The sequence below is a fragment of the Pteropus medius genome, unplaced genomic scaffold, assembly GCF_902729225.1.
Source record: "Pteropus medius unplaced genomic scaffold, Ma_sr-lr_union100, whole genome shotgun sequence".
Classification (NCBI taxonomy): domain Eukaryota; kingdom Metazoa; phylum Chordata; class Mammalia; order Chiroptera; family Pteropodidae; genus Pteropus; species Pteropus medius.
The window spans coordinates 25,474,773-25,493,938 of record NW_024351729.1 but is presented as its reverse complement, the minus strand read 5'-3'; the positions used below and the strand labels follow the sequence as shown (position 1 = coordinate 25,493,938).

The 19,166-nt window shown below is 41.7% G+C and overlaps 1 protein-coding gene across 1 annotated transcript in view; it reads right to left on the bottom strand.

The window, feature by feature from the left end:
* SGPP2 (sphingosine-1-phosphate phosphatase 2) overlaps window positions 1-19,166 on the bottom strand; it is an 88,279-nt gene that overhangs the window by 23,957 nt on the left and 45,156 nt on the right. The window lies entirely within an intron of this gene.

The window sequence follows — 19,166 nt, the reverse complement described above, 5'->3', positions numbered from 1 at the left end:
TGGATTTAATTTAACTTAACTCAATAATCAGGAGCATCAGTAAAATAAATGGTATGGTATTTTGAACCCTAAAATAAAGACGGCTCAATCTGGAATTTTTTTCAGATGACTTTTTCAAGGTGCTATTAATAAGGGAGTTTCTACGTGTCTTCATTTTTTTCTTAAGGCAGAAGATAGAAATCAGAATTGGATTGTCATACCCTTCAGAGAGAAACAGGACAGTTAATGATGACTTATTTTATCAGAGAGCTTTGCAGAATAATTTCATAATCTGGTATAAAAGAGAGAAGAGCAACCCGTTTCCTGGAGCCTCTGTGTTAGGGGTCTGAGGACTGGCCGCACGCACCCCACAGAGGCGCTATTTTAACATGCAGAATCCCAGGCCCCAGCCTGGACCTGCTGAGTCGGAGCCCTCATCTTCACAAGGCTCCCAGGTGCATCACGTGCACATGAGAACCCGAGAAGCCCTGCTTTCCCCCGTATTCCTGCACAGGTCCCTTTGCCACAGGCTTTAATCGTGAACATTCTCATCTTGCCATGACCGTATTGATCTCACTAGGGCTTTGTTTAGCTTGTGATGGATGGGGTTACCTTGCTTTGGAACAAAACCCACGATGAGAGAGAACTATTTCAAAATATTTTTGATTCGATTGCCTGAGGGTTTCCTGCAATCCGGTGCTTTCATTTAGCCCGTTCGGTGCCGGTTAATTCTGAACATTATTCCGGCATATCAGTAGCCCCCAGAAGGCACTGCATATGTTTTTGTGCTCTGCTGCCACTTTGCTCTGGGTTAAAAACCAAGAACCACTGTCTGTGCACAGCAGGCCAAATCCACAGGCTTTAAAGCCTCAGTAACAATCACTCCGAATTCCATAGCTGCAATTTCTAATCGGACTTTGAAACTTAACCTCTTTACCATCCCCCTTATTACCAGGAACACTGTCCTGGAAACCAGCTCACTCTTTTATGTTTCTGCCTCCCTCCTGTGAACCTGTGAAAACCACATCAGACCGACTATTATCTGGGCAGTTGAAAATCCTGCAGATACTACTTACCGACTACTAAGATTTTCTCAGAAGCCGCTTGAGATATATTTTTAACTCTGCCCCTTCCCCACTCACCAACATAAACAAAATATTACAGGCATAATGACTAACTCTAGTTTGCTCAAAAATATTTTAAAATCCTTGGAGACAGGAAACCTTAAGATTATAAAGTGAAGTCAGGCTAGAAGACCTTCGTTCAGGCAAAATTTAATTTCCTTGATGTTCACGAATAACTTCGACTTCATTTGTATTTCACCTTCTATGCTTGAAGGACGTTTTTAAGAATTAGGACAAGTATTTCAAAATATCACTGCGGCTACACGTTGTTTCTGATCAATAAATTTCAAAAAAAAAACCCAATTACTGTAATGACAGCTCTCTTTAAGAGCAAATAGAGCTGTATTTTTCAAGTCGTACAGAAAGAGCATCACCCATTGGGTGGTGGGTCCTGTCTCTGCCGTCACATTCATGACAGTGAACCTATGATGTGTCGAGCCTCGTATTAGGTCCTCATCCTTCAGTGGGGAAAAGTCACGCAGAGGATGTCGTCACAATGAAAATAGACTTTGAAAAAAAATTACCCCCAGAATTCTATGGGTATGTATAGAGGTAGAGATGGACTTTGGTTCAATGTGGAGGGCTAGGAGCCCTGGGGCTCTGCATTAAAGGAAGACTGCTTAACTACGAAGAGGGATATGTAGACAGGCATCCAGGTGGAAAGAACAGCCTGAGCAAAGGCTCTGAGAAGTGATACTGGATGGTATGTAGCAGGTACCCCTAGGAGTCTGGGACACTAGAGTTCAGGCGCATCACTTGTCACCTGCTAGCATGGCTCAGATTATAGGGACTGACCATGCAGGGTGTTGAGGAGGATGGGGAGCATTCAGAACTCTCATGCACCACTGGAGTACCTGCAAAATGGTAAAACCACTTTGGAAAACAGTTTGACGGTTTCTTAAAATGTGAAACATATACTTTCCATATGGTCAGCCATGACCCTCCTGGGTATTTATCCATGAAGAATGAAAGCATAAGCCACACCAAGATTTGTACATGAATGTTTATGATGGCTTCTCTGTAATAGCTCCAAACTGGAAACAATCCAGTTTCCATCAACAGGTGAATAAACAAATTGTGGTATAATCATACATTAAATATTTCTCAGTAACGACAACAACAAAAATAAACTATTGATACCATACTAGAGCATGAATGAATCTTAAAATAATTAGGTTGAATGAAGAAGCCAGACCCAAAACAAAAATAACAGTACATACTACATGATTTCATTTATATAAAATTTTTAAAAATGCAAATGACTTTATAGGACAGAAAGGAGATCAATGATTGCCAAGGGTGGTGGTGTGGGTGGGGGGAGAAATTACGAAGGGGCATGAGGAGACTTCTAGGAGTGATGGATGTATATCTTAACTATGGTGATGACTTCAGGGGTAAGCACATGTGTCATGATGTGCCAAGCTGTACATTTTAAATATGTATAAATTTGTGAATACACTAAAAATTATTCAATTGTACACTTTAAATGAATTGGATAGTATGTGACTTACACCTCAGTAAAGCTGTTAAGTATGAGCAGTTGTGTCAATCATATCTCAAAAAGTAGTTGCCTTAGCCCGCGTGGGTGGCATAGACTGGGTGGCTGATAAATTACAGAAATTTATTTCTCACAGTTCTAGAGGATGAGAAGTTCAAGACCAAGTTTTTATCAGATTAAGTGTTTGGTGAGGGTCTGCTCTCTGGGTCACAGATGGCCATCTTCTTAGTACTAAAAAAGAGAGATTTCAAGCCTTAAAAAGACATGGACGAAACTTAAATGTATATTACTGAATGAAAGAAGCCAATCTGAAAAGGCTACTTACTGTACGACTTCATCTCTATGACATTTTGGAAAAGGCAAAACTCTGGAAACAGTAAAAAGATCAGTGATTGCCAGGGGTTAGGGGAAGGGAGGTCTGAACAGGTGGAGCATAGTGGATTCTCAGGGCAGTGAAACTTCCATGTGGACGATAATGGCGGAGACATGCCATTTTACATTGTCCAAACCCAGAGAATGGACGACAGTAAACTCTTAATGTACACTATGAACTTCGGGTGATTATGATATGTCACTGTAGGATCATCAGCTGTAACAATGTCCCTCTCTGGTGGGAGATGCTGATCATGCAGGAGGCTACGCATATGGAGGGAGGGGCGTGAGTATGTGGAAGTTCTCTGTACTTCTCACAGAATTCTGCTGTGAACGTAAACTGCTCTAAAAAATAAAGTCTGTTAAAAAGAGTACCATGGCAGAAGAGAACTGAACTATTTCTCCATTTAGTTTGCAGTTAGAGTATAATGATTAACTTGATGGGGCTTGCCCTAAATGGAAGGCTTCGCTTTGCATTGTTGAAGGGCCCTCCTACCTAAGGGGACCAAATTAAGTTCCATCATCTATCACATTCCTTTGGGCTCAGGCCCCAAAAGCCTACACTTAAAGGAAACGTCCATGAGGAGGCAAGGCAGGAAGCGATTAAATATCATGAACACCTTAGCCAAGCAGCGGGTCCTTGCATGACGCTGGTGGTGCTGGGGCCCTGTTGCATTTCGTGATGAGAAAGTAGCCAAATTTCTTGCTTCTGCCCTGATTACAGAATAAAGGGAATATATAGGTGGAAAGAAAATCTATTTCTCTGCATAGCCCACTGCCACTTCCAAACTTACAAAAGGCATTTCTACTAAATCAATCTCGTCAACATGAAACACATCCTCACAGCATGAAGACCTTCCAGCTTGGGGTCTGTCCTTGATGGCTGGGCTCATCCAGGCGGCAGAGGAAAGAGCACGTTTTTCTCTTAGTGTGGTGGCCCTTTCTAGTTATTACAATCCACAATGACAAGTGTGCTGTGTCTAACATGTCCAATTAACAGGACATTACTCTTCACATTAGCATAAATAGTTTAGAACACAGATCATTGAAATAACATTATTGCCAGTAAAGCAGCTACAGGATTTTTAAAAACAAAGCCACCCATTCGTTTTTTATACACTGAGATTGCTGGCTGCCCCCATTTGTCTGCTTCCCCCCAAAAGCATCTCCATTTCATGGTGTGAGGGCTCCACTGCTATAATAAAAGCTAAATCCTCTGCAGGATGTTGGCAGCATCCAGAGGCTCTTTTCCAACGACACCTACCCACCTCCCTCCATCCACACACAAATTCTGATAAACTCGACCATCTTTCTTCCTTCTTGCTACACCCATAGCTCCCTCCATCTTGAGAAATCATGGTGTAAGAGATTAACTAACAGGAGTACATGACATCTCTCAGGTCTCGTGGGGAAGAAACATTGTGAATCACTGAGAATTACAGTCTATCCCTGGATTTATTTTCAAAACATCAGCAATTAGTTATATCATTCTTTAAATGTTGGAGAGTAGAGAACAATTGGGCTCTAACCCCAAGACCATAGCTTCTCCACTGGTCCGTACCCATCCTGGCTCTTAATCTGTCCAAATTAAGCTCATTCCTCCTCTTCTCAGGTTACTAATATGATGATTTTGATAAAGGGAGACCAGACACCCAACCATTCCACTTTTAGATATATACATATCCAAGAGAACCAAAAACATATGTCCTCATAGAAACTTGTATGTGAATGTTCTTACCATCATCTTTCAAAGCATCCAAAATGTTTAAATGACCCAAACATCCACCAATGGATGAATGGATAAGCCAAAGGTGGAATATCCTTGCAACACGATGTTATTTGACCATAAAAAGCGATGAAGTACCGATGCATGCTGCAACATGGATGAGCCCAGAGAGCAGTATGCTAAGTGAAAGAAGCCAGACATTCTGAAAAGGACAGATATTGTATGATTCCATTTATAGGGTATTTCCAGAACAGACAAATCCATAGAGATAGAAAGTAGATTAGTGATTGTCTGAGGCTGGAGGAGAGGGGAATGGGAAGTGAGTGCCTATGGCTATGGGTTTCTTTTTGGAAAGACAAAAACGTTCTGGAGTTAGACAGTGGTGATGGTTGCACAATTTTCTGAATATACTAAAAACCAGAGAATTACATTCTTTAAAAGGGTGAATATTATGATATGTAAATTGTACCTCAATTTAAAAAAGAGAAACTAGACATCAACGTGGGTCCTAAAGTCCTTTGTTCCAAGTGTTAACTAACAACGGCTTGGAATACTGATTACAGGAGTAGCTCTGAAGCCTATTAATATCCTTGCCTTCAGAAGTCCTCCCCAGTTTTGGTCTTGAACCCCAGTTCTACAGGGCACTGAGGAGGTGACCACACATGCCACAAAGAAAGCTGCTGAAAATCCACCTACTCAAAACCATGAGGATGGGATTCATTTTAAGAGCAATTTTTAGCTGTGGAGGTTTTTAAGATCAACAACTTTACAAAAAAGAGATTGATTTGTTTTGCTGGCTCAGTGTTGAGTCTTTTTTTCTCTCGCTGGAACACACATTGCTCTGTAGTTGTCTGTTTGCCTTTAGGGGGTGAATTAAAAGCAGCTCTTTGTTATGGTTATTTGGGAACATTCTAGAGACTGCTGCTTACCATCCAGTGTGAAAAGTTGTTTTCAGTTGGTGAATGTCCTCTCATACTTGTGGCGTTATTTTTATTCATTTTTTTAAACTTCAGGGCCCTTTTCACAGTGTGTGTCATGTGGGGTTGCATGTGCTTGTAGGGATGCAGTGTGGGGGGTGAATTACTGGGAGAAGCGACTGTAATTTCAAACGAATAAAATTTCATTCCATGCCTGAACACCAAAGCAAAGAAATTATAGAGCAAACACCATAAATCACAGAAGACTATCACATATTCCAAGCTCTGTAAAAACAGAGATACAGTAACAAACGCAACAAATGGCAGGTGAGAAAAATAAAATAATTAAGTTACAACATTTTCTTGCTCTTTCTAATGCGCTATGTTTTCAAGCTCAGATTTGCTTCTGAAATTTTTGAAGACAAACACTAAAGATACAGAGATCGGTCATTAAGTCATAGGTGTATGAATTTTCAGAAAAGTTACTTCAAACCAGTTGAACCTCTTTTTTCATTAATACGGAATGGGGTTACATAATAACCTTTTATTTGTGCAGTGATTTTTAAGAGTGTATTTTTATAGATATTATTCATCTTAATGTTCATATCATTCCTATTTTACAGATGAGGAAACTGAAGCTTACAGAGGGCGTCTCACCAAAGATAATGCAATCAGTATAAGAGAGATAGAGCTAGACTTGAATTTCATTTTCTGACTCCAAATCCTATGGTCTTTTCTCCGTGTCCTACCATCCAGCATCTGACAAATATTACATGAAAACAGATCTCTACCCTTAAAGAACCCAAATTCTCTCATTCTCATCCATTACACCCATGTAGCATTCAGTTTAGACTACTTGACTGCCCTTGGGCTAAGACAGGGGTCCCCAACCCTCTGCCAGACGAGTACTAGTCAGTAGCTTGTTAGGAGCCTGGCTGCACAGCAGGAGGTGAGTGGTGGGTGAGCTAGCTAAGCTTCATCCGTATTTGCAACCACTCCCAGTGCTAGAATCACCACCTCAGCTCCACTTCAGATCATCAGGCATTAGATTCTCATTGGTCCCTGGTGCCAAAAAGGTTGGGGACCGCTGGAAGAGATTAAAATGTCACAGCTGATGAGAAAATTGCCAAATTCTTATCCATTTCATCCCAGCAATGAAAGATCCAGCTAAAGGCTGGGACTAGTGTCCTTTACTCACCATGGGACAGACGTCACGTAAAAAGTGATGCCCATTGAGGAAACGAGTGTCATTAGTCCTAAGAAATGTAGAACACGTGCAAAAGCTACACCATGCATAAGCCCATCCGCCTTCAAACATCCAACCAACCACAAGGTCCTGGAAGCAACTCTAAATGTTCCTGGCGAGACACTGGTTAAATAGATTATGCAACTTTAAAAAGCACTATGAGATGCTGTTCAGTGCCAAAAGCAAGAGGCTGCAAGAGTATTTTTCGATCCTATTTCTATTTTAAAAAAATGTATTTACAAATAAATACATGTAAGTGTATGGCAAACTGGATGGCAGATCCACTGGGGGTTAGAAATGAGGTTTGGTATGGGTACTTTGTATGCTGTTTCCGTTTTTCATGCAAAAACAAACATAAAATTTGCTTTAGATAATGATGTAACTGTTGCTAAGGTAACTCTTTTTTATTAGACTGTGCCCTCACATGTCTAAGTATTTTAACTGTCAGTCTTCCTGACCACAGAAAAAACAAACTGCAAAATAATATCAAAAGATCGAACCTCTATTTTTATAGACCCCTGAAAGCAAAAATGCAGTAGATGTTAGTCACATGCTGGTTCGACTCTCTCATCTGCTTAAAGCTGTGTGTGTAACCCAACCAGCTAGCCTAGCAACAACAACAACAACAACAACAACAGGCTTTTAAATATAAATCTTGATTAAATATAGTCTCAGAATTTTCAGGCTAGAAGGGGAATCCATCTTTAGTCTTGGCTGATCGACTGCTAACTTAAGAGTCTACTCTCACCTGCATCAAAAACAGTAAAACCTATAACTGGACTTTTTCACAAGTTAGAAAACCCAACAAATTCTGGATAATCACCCCAGGCAATTTGCAACAATAGCCCAACTGGCTGAATTCTATGCCAATCAGCTTCGCCAATTAGCAAGCATACTGTCTTCATGGGGCAAGAACAGTCTAAGTGACTAGTTTTTTAATATTTTCAAGATTGAGTCAGCTTAGTTTTAATTGGAACATGTCTGGACCTCCAGTGGGACAATTTCTGTGGCCTCCTACCAAGCTGGCTTTGGAGGTCTCCTATGCATTCCGAGATCACTCTGCCCAGCAATCAGCATTCATAAACAACCTTCTGGATTCTTCCACATCCATGGACAACTCACGTTATTTCTTTGATATTGGTCTTCAAATCGGCTCACTCCCTTTCAGTGAAACATTTGTGAAATCTTGGTCTGATTGTTAGTTATATTTTATGATATACATTAAAATCAAGATGTACATATTTAAAGAAAAAAATGTGAAATCTCATCTCACATACTAGGCACTCTGGGAATCACAGTGGACTTTTACAATTATGCAGTTATCTGTGTTTACTCATCTTTGTATGATTGCCTCTAGTTTAGGCTTTGAGCATTTCATCTCCCAGCCCCTGAAACAATTCTAGGTCCTGAATAAATGAATGAATAAGTGAATGAAAGCATCTAGACATACATGCATGTAATCAAGCAATGAACATACATGTATCCCTCATTACCCCAAATCTTTTTTTCTGCAATCTGGAGCTGAATAGATTTAGATAAACATCTGGATAAAATTTCTTGCTATCGAAACTCATGTTACTTGTTATCTTAAGTTCCAGAAACAAACGGATTTGGCCAACTCATAACCCTTTCTATCCGGTCTTGCTACCTGGACTTGGATGAAAATGTATTACTTTCATTGTTATGTTTAAAACCCATGCAGCTCTCTCAGCTCCTCCCCACTCAACAGAAGCCTCATCTTGTCACATGGTGAGCGCCACATCCCTGTCATAACGGCAAAAGGCGGATTAAGTGGATGTGTTGGGTACCTGGTCACCACACTGCTTCCAAAGTGGATGTTGTGGCCATCGGTGGTTCTTTCCTTGACCTTAATAACATGGACCACACGTTAAGAAAGGATTCTACCCCTAGCAAGTTCAACATACCGTAAGGCCGAGAATGGAAAGCTTACCATCGATGTGCATCCCCTCCCCGTTTCCTAGGAGCGAGCTCCCAGCAGCGTTAAGTGGGGTGACACCATACTGACGGCTCAGAGCTCACCGCCGTCTGTGCCGCTTTAGACAAGGCCGGTGCTCCCTTGAAAGGTGGAGGCGAGCGATGATCATCCTGACCCTGGGCTGGTGCCATGACGCTCGGAAAGGGAGCATCGTGTGACACATGGATGAAATGGGGCCGGTTTCCCTGTTTCGGCCACACTTCACGAATGTTCCCACAGTTCTGTCACTTGTGCTCTATGAAGGCACCAAGCAAATGTGAAGGCTTGTGAGGATGGCATGAGGAACGTTTGCTCGGGCCTCTCCTGAAGCTCCAGTCATCCCCCTGGCACCTGGGTGAACTCGTGCTTCATCGTCAAGACTGAGAAAGCATTTATCTTAGAAATATGGCTCATAAAAACAGATATTTTTACCTGTCTCCTCCTACCTCCACCATCACCAAAACCCAAACCCTTAAAAACAAAAAACAGCTCTGCAGACTAAACCATTGGGTTCTTTTAACGTGTCTCAACTTTCTGGGGGGAGGTGGGAATCAGTTGGAAAAAGCATAGATTGTCATTAAAATGGGATTCGGGCTCAGTATTCCTTGAAACATATCGAGCTCGAGGGAGCGTCTGGTCTTGAATTATCCTGAGACAAGAGAAAAGGTGGCCGCACCTGCACTCCCTGTCCTTCTATGACGGCATCTGTGTATGGGGAGGTCTCAGTGTGGTGAGCTCAGGGTGGCGGTCATCATGCTGACCCCACAGACCACAAGTCTGATTTTAGGCCATAGGTGGTTAAAACTAGGAACACCTAGTTTTTCAGACCATCACAAGTTCTCATATATTCGGTCAGTGTTGGATCATTTGATGGAAAGAGACGGCTTTTAACGTTTAAGAAAGTGGAAAAAAATAAAATAAAATAAAATAAAAATAAAGAAAAGGAACTGGGAGCTAGAGGTTGCCTCAGTGATTCGTGTGGAAGTCAGAAAAGATTTGCGAGGTGGTCCCTCAGGAGAAATATAAAAAAAGGTTTCTCTCTGAAAGGATTCAAGATTCCAAGGAGTCAAACCAGGCAACCCCGTGTACCCCAGTTCCGAGTTACAGTCAGCTGAGTCTCAGTGGCTTGCCTTTCACATGACCGAATTAGCTGTACTGCACGGGATAAAATTGGGATTTGTGGTGCAGCCTGACACAATTCCTGCTACAACCCCCCCAGGGATTAAAACCATTTCCGATCATCAAAGCGATGTTAAAAAAACCAAACACTCATCTGAGAAAGTTCAAAGGTTAGGGGCCTTCTGTCTGTCTGGATCAGGTCCCCTTCATGTATGCCCAGATCTTCCTACTTCTTAGTTGGCAAATAATCGAACACTAACTGATGATAAGCATAGCAGAGGATTGTCCCCAAACTCTAAGGTCTAAGTGTACTTTGTCTCTAAAGGGTGACACTGCTGGTTACACTTTCTCATGCTAGAACGACATCTGTGGAGTGGGGAAGCACCACCTCGTGACGAGGTGCTTTGTCAGGCAGCAGTCCATGAGCAAACTGAATTACCAGTTAAGAGGCTGGGAAGGAAATGGAGAGCCGAGGAAATGCATAAGAATCAAAACTCAATAGGCAGGCTAACAAAATTACGAGAGCCATAATCACAGGATGTGGGGAAGAAAATTCACTTATGACAACGCAGATGATGTCGGTTTTCGGTGAAAGTGCCCTGGACATGCATCCACTCAGCTAATGGGGGGAACGGACAGATGGACCCTCCTATTTCTTTATACAACATTTCCACTTTCGGTCAGATGTCACGGGCTGAGTTATCGACACTGGGCAGAGCCAACCTCATACTCATTTCAAACAACTGACAGCATGATGGCCACAGACGGCGGTGGCTACCAAGTCTGCCTGCTAAGTTTAGACATCCCAGCATGCTTTCTCCATGACATCCCCAATCAGCTGTGTGTTGATCAATACCTCTATTTACTCCTCACTGTGTGTCCCCACCACCCAACTTTTCTGGTTATCGTTTCTCCTCCTTCTTAATCGAAAACGGACATATTCAGGTAAAAGTCGGGGTCCGCACCGTCATGGCTGCACTGCTGCCCTGCCCTCCTCCATCACTGCCACCATCGGGAACCAAAACCTCATGTCTCACTTGTGAAAGCAATTGGCCCTGGTCTGAGACGTAACTTCTGTCCTGGGAAATGTCTGAACCTTCTGATGGTTTCGTCTGCACGTGAGACAGTCCTGAGCCCGGCAGACAGAGGGAGGCTCCCGTACCTCATGAATGACACCTCTCAGGCAAAAAGGGCTGAACGAACAGTTCCCTGGACCCTTGGGGTTTAATTCCACCTGCTCGCAACACCTTTCTGCCAACCAAAGGGTTCAGACGTAGTCCTAGTCTGGCCCGAGGTACGAACTTCACATTCTAGGGTCTAGTCCTGGGCACCAGTGAACTGATTCTTCAGGCTCTGTGCCAGGAGACCTCAGGTTTAGTGAGCTCTACGGAAGGGCCTGTCCGGGGTAAAAACATAATGACACCAAATTTTAGAGCTCAGTGAAAAAAAAAAGTCACACACCATCCCTTCAGATGAAAATACTCTAAAAACGAAGATTACATTGCAATTGACAAAGGGCTGTAGACAGGGAAATACTCTCTAGTCTCTTTCTCATTTTGGCCGCAATGAAGACTTTGCACGGAAAGACAGTCTTTTTACCCTCATCCCTCGTGTCTGCTGCTTCCTCCTCGTCTCTGGCAGGACGAGCATCTTTACCAAGTTCCTCTCAGGCAGAGAAGGATCGTTTCTCCTCCCCCGGAGTCAGATGAGTCTCTTCCTGAGGGGCCAGTCTTTAGCGGGAAAGGCGGGAGTCCCACTGGGTCCCCTGCCCGATGCCTGCTCATTGCTGGGAGCAAAAGAAGGAGGCTGGACGGCCCGGCGAAGCGAAGGGGCAGGGAGCAAGGCACCACTGGTCGTCCAGTTGGCCAGTGAGTGATTAACTCAATTAAGATGTGGCTGTTGATCACACATCAGCACTTTCCCAACAGGACTGAAAGGGGGCTCTAACCTCCTCATGACCCTTCGTTATGAGACAGGCTTGGCTTGAGCCGGCCAGCGCCTGCCTTCCAGGTGACATCCGCCCTCATCTTTCTGAGCTCTGGTCTCTGCAGTGTCCACATTCACTCAAAGGCTGAGGCCCATCTGACGGGGAACAATGAAAACGTTTTAACAAAACAACTGTTTGATGAAATGTCTTACCGGATTTGGATCACAGCAAATGTTTTGTTTTAAAGATGGAGAAGACCATCTCGAAGGTGGCTTCACACTTTTAAAATCTATACGACAATTGAAATACGAGTTATAAGTAAACTCTACATAAAGTCACCTCCTTGGAAAACCCTTCCTGATCACCTCACCTAACACAGCCACCTGTCATCTCTCTCCTCATCTCTGCTTTTATTTTCCTTTGTAGGACCTCACTCTGCCTGCATTTAGACTATACATTTTTATTTGATCCGCCCCATCCCCAAGCTGAGAGGATGCCCAGGCTTGTTCGAGACCCACAGTCCGGTACTGGGTCTGCCCTTTCCACCTGTCTCAGCCTAGAACTCTCCCCTCAAACCCCTCACCTGGCTGGCACCGCCTCATCCTTCAAGCCTGAAGTTAAATGAAACCAGCACAAAGTGCTCTTTCTCGATCACCTTCTTTAAAGCAGGTCTCTGCTCTAACCCTGATCGTGGCCTAAACAATAATCATACGATCTTTCATTACTGTATTGATTTACTTATTACTGTCTGTTTCGCCTACAAGTGAATCCCAGGAGAGCAGAATGCAGTCTGTCTTGTTTATTGCTTACTGCCCAGCACTTAGTGGACTATTTTGTAATAGGCCCTTGTCAGATGTTTGCTGAATAAATGACTAAATAAATTTTAAAGTTGCTCACCAATTACAAGGTAAAAAAGAATTGTGATGCTCTTTTTAAAAGGCAAATGAAACCTGGTTTCTGGTTCAAAGATTCCTTAGCAGTTCAGAAACTTATAGAATCACTGCTTTCATACTTTGATGGAATCTCAACCAAATTTGTGTCTTGAACTTTCCATGAGGGCCACTGGGAAACATCTTAGGTGGGGAACATTTCAGGTGGGAAATAATTCCATTTTAAAAGATCTCTGGGCTGCTACTTTAGTACTCTGCAGATTTTTCTCATGTATCTTTAGCATCCTGAACTGTGATTACTTCTTTACATGTCTGTCCCCTATAGGGAGACAACTCTTAAATCATCTTTGTAGGAAAAGCCTTTATTTTACTCAATAATTATTCATTGAGTTGCTACTACGTGCCAGGTTCAAGGAATAATAAAGATCTACCTAGAAGGGAATGCAGATAATACAAGGTTTAGGATGGCTTTTCTAGAGATGATGCCCATCCTGAGACTAATAGCAGGCAGGAACCGGTGACAGCAGGCAAGGCAGGGGCCACGCTAGGAAGGATGCATGTGGTAGAAAATGGATATGTCTAAAATGCAGGGACCAGGGTGGGGGTTGGGGGGAGGGGTCAGCAGGAGTTCTGTGATTCTACAGGAGAGGACGGGTAGGAAGAAGGGCTAAAGGTAGAGATTTCGGCAGAAGACTGATTATGAAAGGTAATTTTAAAGTGCTTGGACATTAATATGTTTTAAAGAGCGATTTTTGGTTATATTTGCATCTGAGAAAGATCACTCTGCATGTTGTGGGAAGGCTGAATCTGAAGGGCATAAGAATAGCTAGAAAGAGGCGAAGTAGAAGGTGAAGGTGATAGTGCGAAGTTAAGTTGATGCAGGCTTGACCTGGGGGCAATACTTCCAGTAATGCTGGAAATATAAAAAATTACCAGTGCCCAGTATAGAATAAAAATCTCTGCTAAATGAATAAATGCACAAACTGTGGCTCACTGGAGAACTCGACTCTGTTCACTGCTTTAGAAAATATATCAATCTGAGAAGTAAAGACCTAATGGACAGGGACTATTTTTGTTGTTTTTTTTGGTTGTGTTTATTCTGTAGTTTTTCCGCTTCACGTCTCCCTGCTTTAAGGAAGATCATTTAGGTGTTTTGTTTTAAAAGTCCTGCTTTTTGAATTTACCAAGCTTATGAAAAAAATAAGAGTGAACGAGCCACTTATGTGTAAATAATCTAGGATTTACAGCTTGTAGCCGGTACTTTAGGAGATAATTAAGAATCTAATATAAAATACTATGTAACTTCTTCAACATAATGTTAGATCTAGTTTATAACTTTTAAGGTATACTACAGGGGTGAAAAAAATATTGTATGATTCATTACTACAGATCTGATAATACAACTGGTTAAATTAATGTCCCGGAATTAATCTGTACATAAAGTAGTACATAATGCATTCAATGGAGTTAACAACCTAGGTGTCCGGATAGAATTAAAATGGATTTTGATATATTATTTTAAAATGCTATCACACTTCTTAACACCCGTATTCTTTGTGAATTATTTATTCATTAGAATAATAAAACAAGGTAATAGACTACCCAGACACAGCTGAGAAGGAAGTACGACACAGCAAATCCTCAATGGATTTCATTAATTCTGGGAAAGCCAGCTCTAAAATATATAAAGTGAGAGAAAACAAGAAGTAATGTATAACCTGGTGATGGAAGATGATTTTGTAGTTACATGTGAACATAGTTAAATAGCTCTTTATAGCTCTGTGCTTCAGAGCTATAAAAATGAAGTCAGGAAGCTACTTTGTGTCTGAGCAGCTGTCCTTCCCAAGTGGATACTAATATTAGCCTACACAAAATGACTCCTTCTCCCTGTTTTCTTTGTTATCTATATGTTGCTTTGGTTAGAAGAATTCAAACGTCTTCCTGAAAGGTATTCTGCAGTACAAAAGAGTAAACAAAAAGTAAATTTTGCCACAAAATGATATTGGAAAGAGGACTATGCAGAGGTACTCCAGCACTGAATTCTCTGTGCTTCTTTGTCAAATAAAAAAACAAATCTAGACTTAAAATAAGGATGGGCTTATTTTGAAAAGATTATTGCAAGAGGGGGAAGGGACGATTGCAATAGGGAGACTCTTCTGTGAGATCTGTAAGTGTTCAAAGATTGGGCAGAGGGGGCTTTTTCTTTATAGGGAGGAATGAATAAGGAAAGCTGAAGAAAAGCTGCTTTCCTAAAAGCAGCTTTCTGAGTAGCTGACATCAGAACTTTCAGCATTGAGAGAAATGGTGCACACTTTCCTTTAAAATTTAAAAAAAAAAAAAAGTCATCTTTACCAAATGTTTAAAGGTCTTTAAATCCTGCTCAAATTTACCTAATATATCTTAAAGTGACTACTTACACAATTGCTCTTCTTTGTGAGAATAAAGGAGACCTCAGCCAAGATTGGAGTCCCGCAGGCCTGGGGGGTGGGCTGGCTCTCACACCCCACCACTCTTCCTGGACTGCCCCAGACAGGAAGACACCTGCCTCGCATCTCCAACAGGAAGATGTTTTCCACTCCGCCACCCCAGCATGAGGAAGAAAGGGTTTTCCTCCCCCAGCAATGGCCCAGCTAATGAGAGACGGTCACAACCCAGCCGAGGAAGAGCCATTTCACTTCGAACGAACTCCGTTTCCTCCAGTGACCGCTCCTTTATCTCAGCTCCGCCCACCTTGCCCTTGTCGCTGTAAAAGAACGATCCTCCTTGTTCTCCGGACTTGCCCGTGGCTTTGCCATAGTTTGCATGTCCTGAATTACAATTCTCTGTTCTTCCTGACTCAACTCATTTTCGCTGATAAAATAACTATTTTTAAGGTCGGCATTTTTGAACTTTCGTTAGGGGTGCATTTTCCCATCTGTGAATATTTTCTCTACATCTTCCACCTATGATCTAGTCTGCTCGGCTCTTTCCAAACACTCTGCACTTGCCCCACAGAGAGTCCTTTAGGCCTGATGCAGTACCACAGAGCAGAGAGCTAGATTGAGAACGAGATCTGGGTGTTACTAGTATCTCATTCGAGTTTCGCTTATGTAAATGTAGGTATGAATATCTTACAAAATTGATGTTGGATTAAGATAAGAATGTATTTGAAGCGCTGTGCCATCTGCGGAGTTGTATGCATTTTTGTTTTAAACATTTTTAGAGACAATGACTCACGAAACTTTTTTTTTTTTCTACTTACATGCTCCCGGCATCATATTTTAAATACGGAAATGCTACAGAACCTATTTCTATAGAATCTGCTTATGCCTAGCTGTTTTCAGAGTAGAGGTGACAAGCTGACATGAGACCAATTACACTCCAGGACAAGCTTGTCATCTTAAAAGACAAGAACATTTTAATCTTCTTCTACTTTTTTTTTTAAGACTGTGCTACTGTGTGTCTAGACATAGTTTAGGAACAAGTTGCTGGTAGTAATAACTAATGAATTATGTTCACGGTTATAAGACCCGCCCACATCCCCCCCTCAAACGAAAAACTACAATGGAGACCCAAGCTTGACGTATCTGCAAGAACACAAGATTCAGAAGATGTTTTAGGAGATGCCTTCGAAGGATTACTATGCTTTTTTCTTGTTTGTATCAACATCTACTGTTTCAACGCACATAATCTCAGAATTTTAGGTTACAAAAGTTAAATGTCTAGGGGACCTCAAAAGAATATTTAACATCACCTGTATTTTTATTCGGGTGCTAATTCACCAAGAGTTTTCTAGGAGAATTTCCATCATAAACTGCTGTTCCATTTACCAGGCATATTTCCTGAACCAGAGGCCATCCTGTGCATAACTTTAAATTTTAATCTTAACCATCCTGTTAGGCAACTACAATGCTTTAAATAAGACAGGCACCTGGTTTTCTGAAACTCAGGCTCTTGGCAGAGTTTTAATGCTTTAATCCTTTCAGTGTCAAAGACACACCCTTTTGATTGCCCCCTAAGGCAAATAGTCAAATGTTCTTTGTAGATTAGTAGCCTTAAAAAAAAAAAAAAGGCATAAAACTCAATCTCATATGTTCTAAAAGCTTTCTTCAGTACAAATTTAGGTTTAAATTTCTTTATCCAGCCCCCAACAGGCAAAAGCCTCAAAATACTTTAGCTTGTCTGGAATGCTTAACCAAGTGAATGAGCCGCCATTTTCTTAAAAATGAATTCTAATTAAATAGCCATGTTGTAGTCTTTGTTGGCTAGAGAAAAATGAAGACTTTTCGACCATTCCCCTGTGTCCATTCTTTCTAGCTAAATATTTTTCCCAATTATGTAGACAAGCACTGAAAACTACTCAACCTTTATTTCACATAGCCCAGGTTTAAGAAGCCTTCATGGGGATGGGGTCCAGTTGGCTGGGATGGGCTCCGGTTGGCTGGGATGGGCTCACATTCCACTAGCAGCCTGGATACAGGTGTGCAATCAATTGTGGAGTGAATATTAAATCCAGAGTTTAATTTTCTCCTTTGACCGAGCCTTCTATGGCCTAACTAAAAAAATCAGCTTTCTTATTTCACTCAGTCAGCCTTTGTTTACCAGTGTTAGTTTAAAAGGAAGCAAGTTTACTGCTGGCCATACTTGCTAATTTCCAAGTCAGAGTTTTTGGAAAAACTTTCATAATGCCATTTCCCAACCCCTAGAGTCAAATAGCTATGTATTTGAAAAACATTTTCAAATTGAACAAGACATTGTTTTCTCTTCTGATTTCAGTGCCTGTGAATGCCAGAAGAAATTTAATTTCAAAAGGAACAAAAACATAACATCTTTTTCTAGTTAAAGCTGAGCATATGTAATACAAACAATGAATTTATAAGTACACACGCACACACACACACACGTGTACATGAGAGCTCAGAGGAAGGTTTGTGGGCATCATGTTTGCCATTGCTATGTGCCTGTGTGATGGCGCACTACTGAAAAGGTCACAGAAATGTGAAAGGGTTAAAGGATAATTAAAACCTGAAACTGGACAAAGGAAGTCTATACCTTAGGCCTAGTTTCTGGAACCCCTAACCACATTCTGTTAATCATGAAACTTGTAACAATGAGCTTATACGCTAACTGCCAATTTTAGCCTGTGTAACCCTGCTTGCTTGCGTGGCATGAAAAATAATCAATTGTATATAAGCTGAAAATTACTGTTTGGCCATCGCCCATGGGAACACTGGCTATTGCCCATGGGAACATAACATTCTAACAACAAGCTTTATGCTTCTGTACTTCCCGCTTGCACACCTGACCAGTGGGTTGACAGGTAGTGAATAGGAGAAAGATGGACCTTTGTGTTTAAGACAGAATGAGGAATGGGATTTGAGGCTTAAAAACCTTGTATCTTGGCAATTCGGGGCTGCTCCTTTGCAAGGACAGCCGCCGGCTGATAAACTGCCTCTATAATCAAAGCACTCAGGTTGAGTCTGGTTATTCCGGTCACAACACCTGGACTAGGAGAACCCTGAAAGCTCATCGAGTTCCTCTGGCCCCTGGCTTGCATTTTCAAGGCCAAGTGACTCCTAGTGATTCAGATCCGGGGTGGGTCCAACTATCTCTCAAAGGGCCCCTTTCCTGAGAATCACTAACTGTTGCTCCTCAAGACCCCAAGAAAGCTGATAGGAGCCAACCAAGTCACGGTGTGTGTGTTGGGGGGAGGGGGAGTGAGGTCACCCCAGAGAAGTTTTATAGGGCCAGATGCATTGCTACAGCCAGAACATATGATTAAAAAGGCTGAATATCCTAAAAGATGCATCAATGGCTTTATAATCATAAAACTTTCAAAATAAGAAGGGCCCTGTAGTCATTTTGTTTAACTCCGCATTTCGCAGATTTCAAACTGAGGTGCAGAGATAAATGCCATTTGGCTAGTTATTAGTAAACTTCGGACTACACCTGATTGCACACCTGTACAGCCCGTAAGCTAGGAGCCATCCAGCCTGGCCACACCCCTCACGAAGGCTTCTCACCCTATCTTGTTACTGAAACACATGTTATATTAAATAAACAGGTGGAACAATTTTCACTTGGATTAGAATCCAAATCTCCTAAATCTCTTAAGGTAAACAAACCATCCTTTGCTTCATTGTTTCCTTGTAGGAGAGAAGATTCATGAGTCATCCCAATCCCATCTCCCAAACCATTCATCACAAAGTAGCATTTAAAGGGTAAGCTGCAATCGAACATTGCACAGATAGATAGATGATAGATAAACAGATGGGAATAGTGAATTACCCTCAAATCAATAACTTAGGTTTAGGGAACTTCTTATTTTTTCAATTGTATACTAATGTGGTTCACTGCTTGTAAAATGAAAAATAAAATAAATATGAGACATTCATACACAAAAAAGCCAAGGTA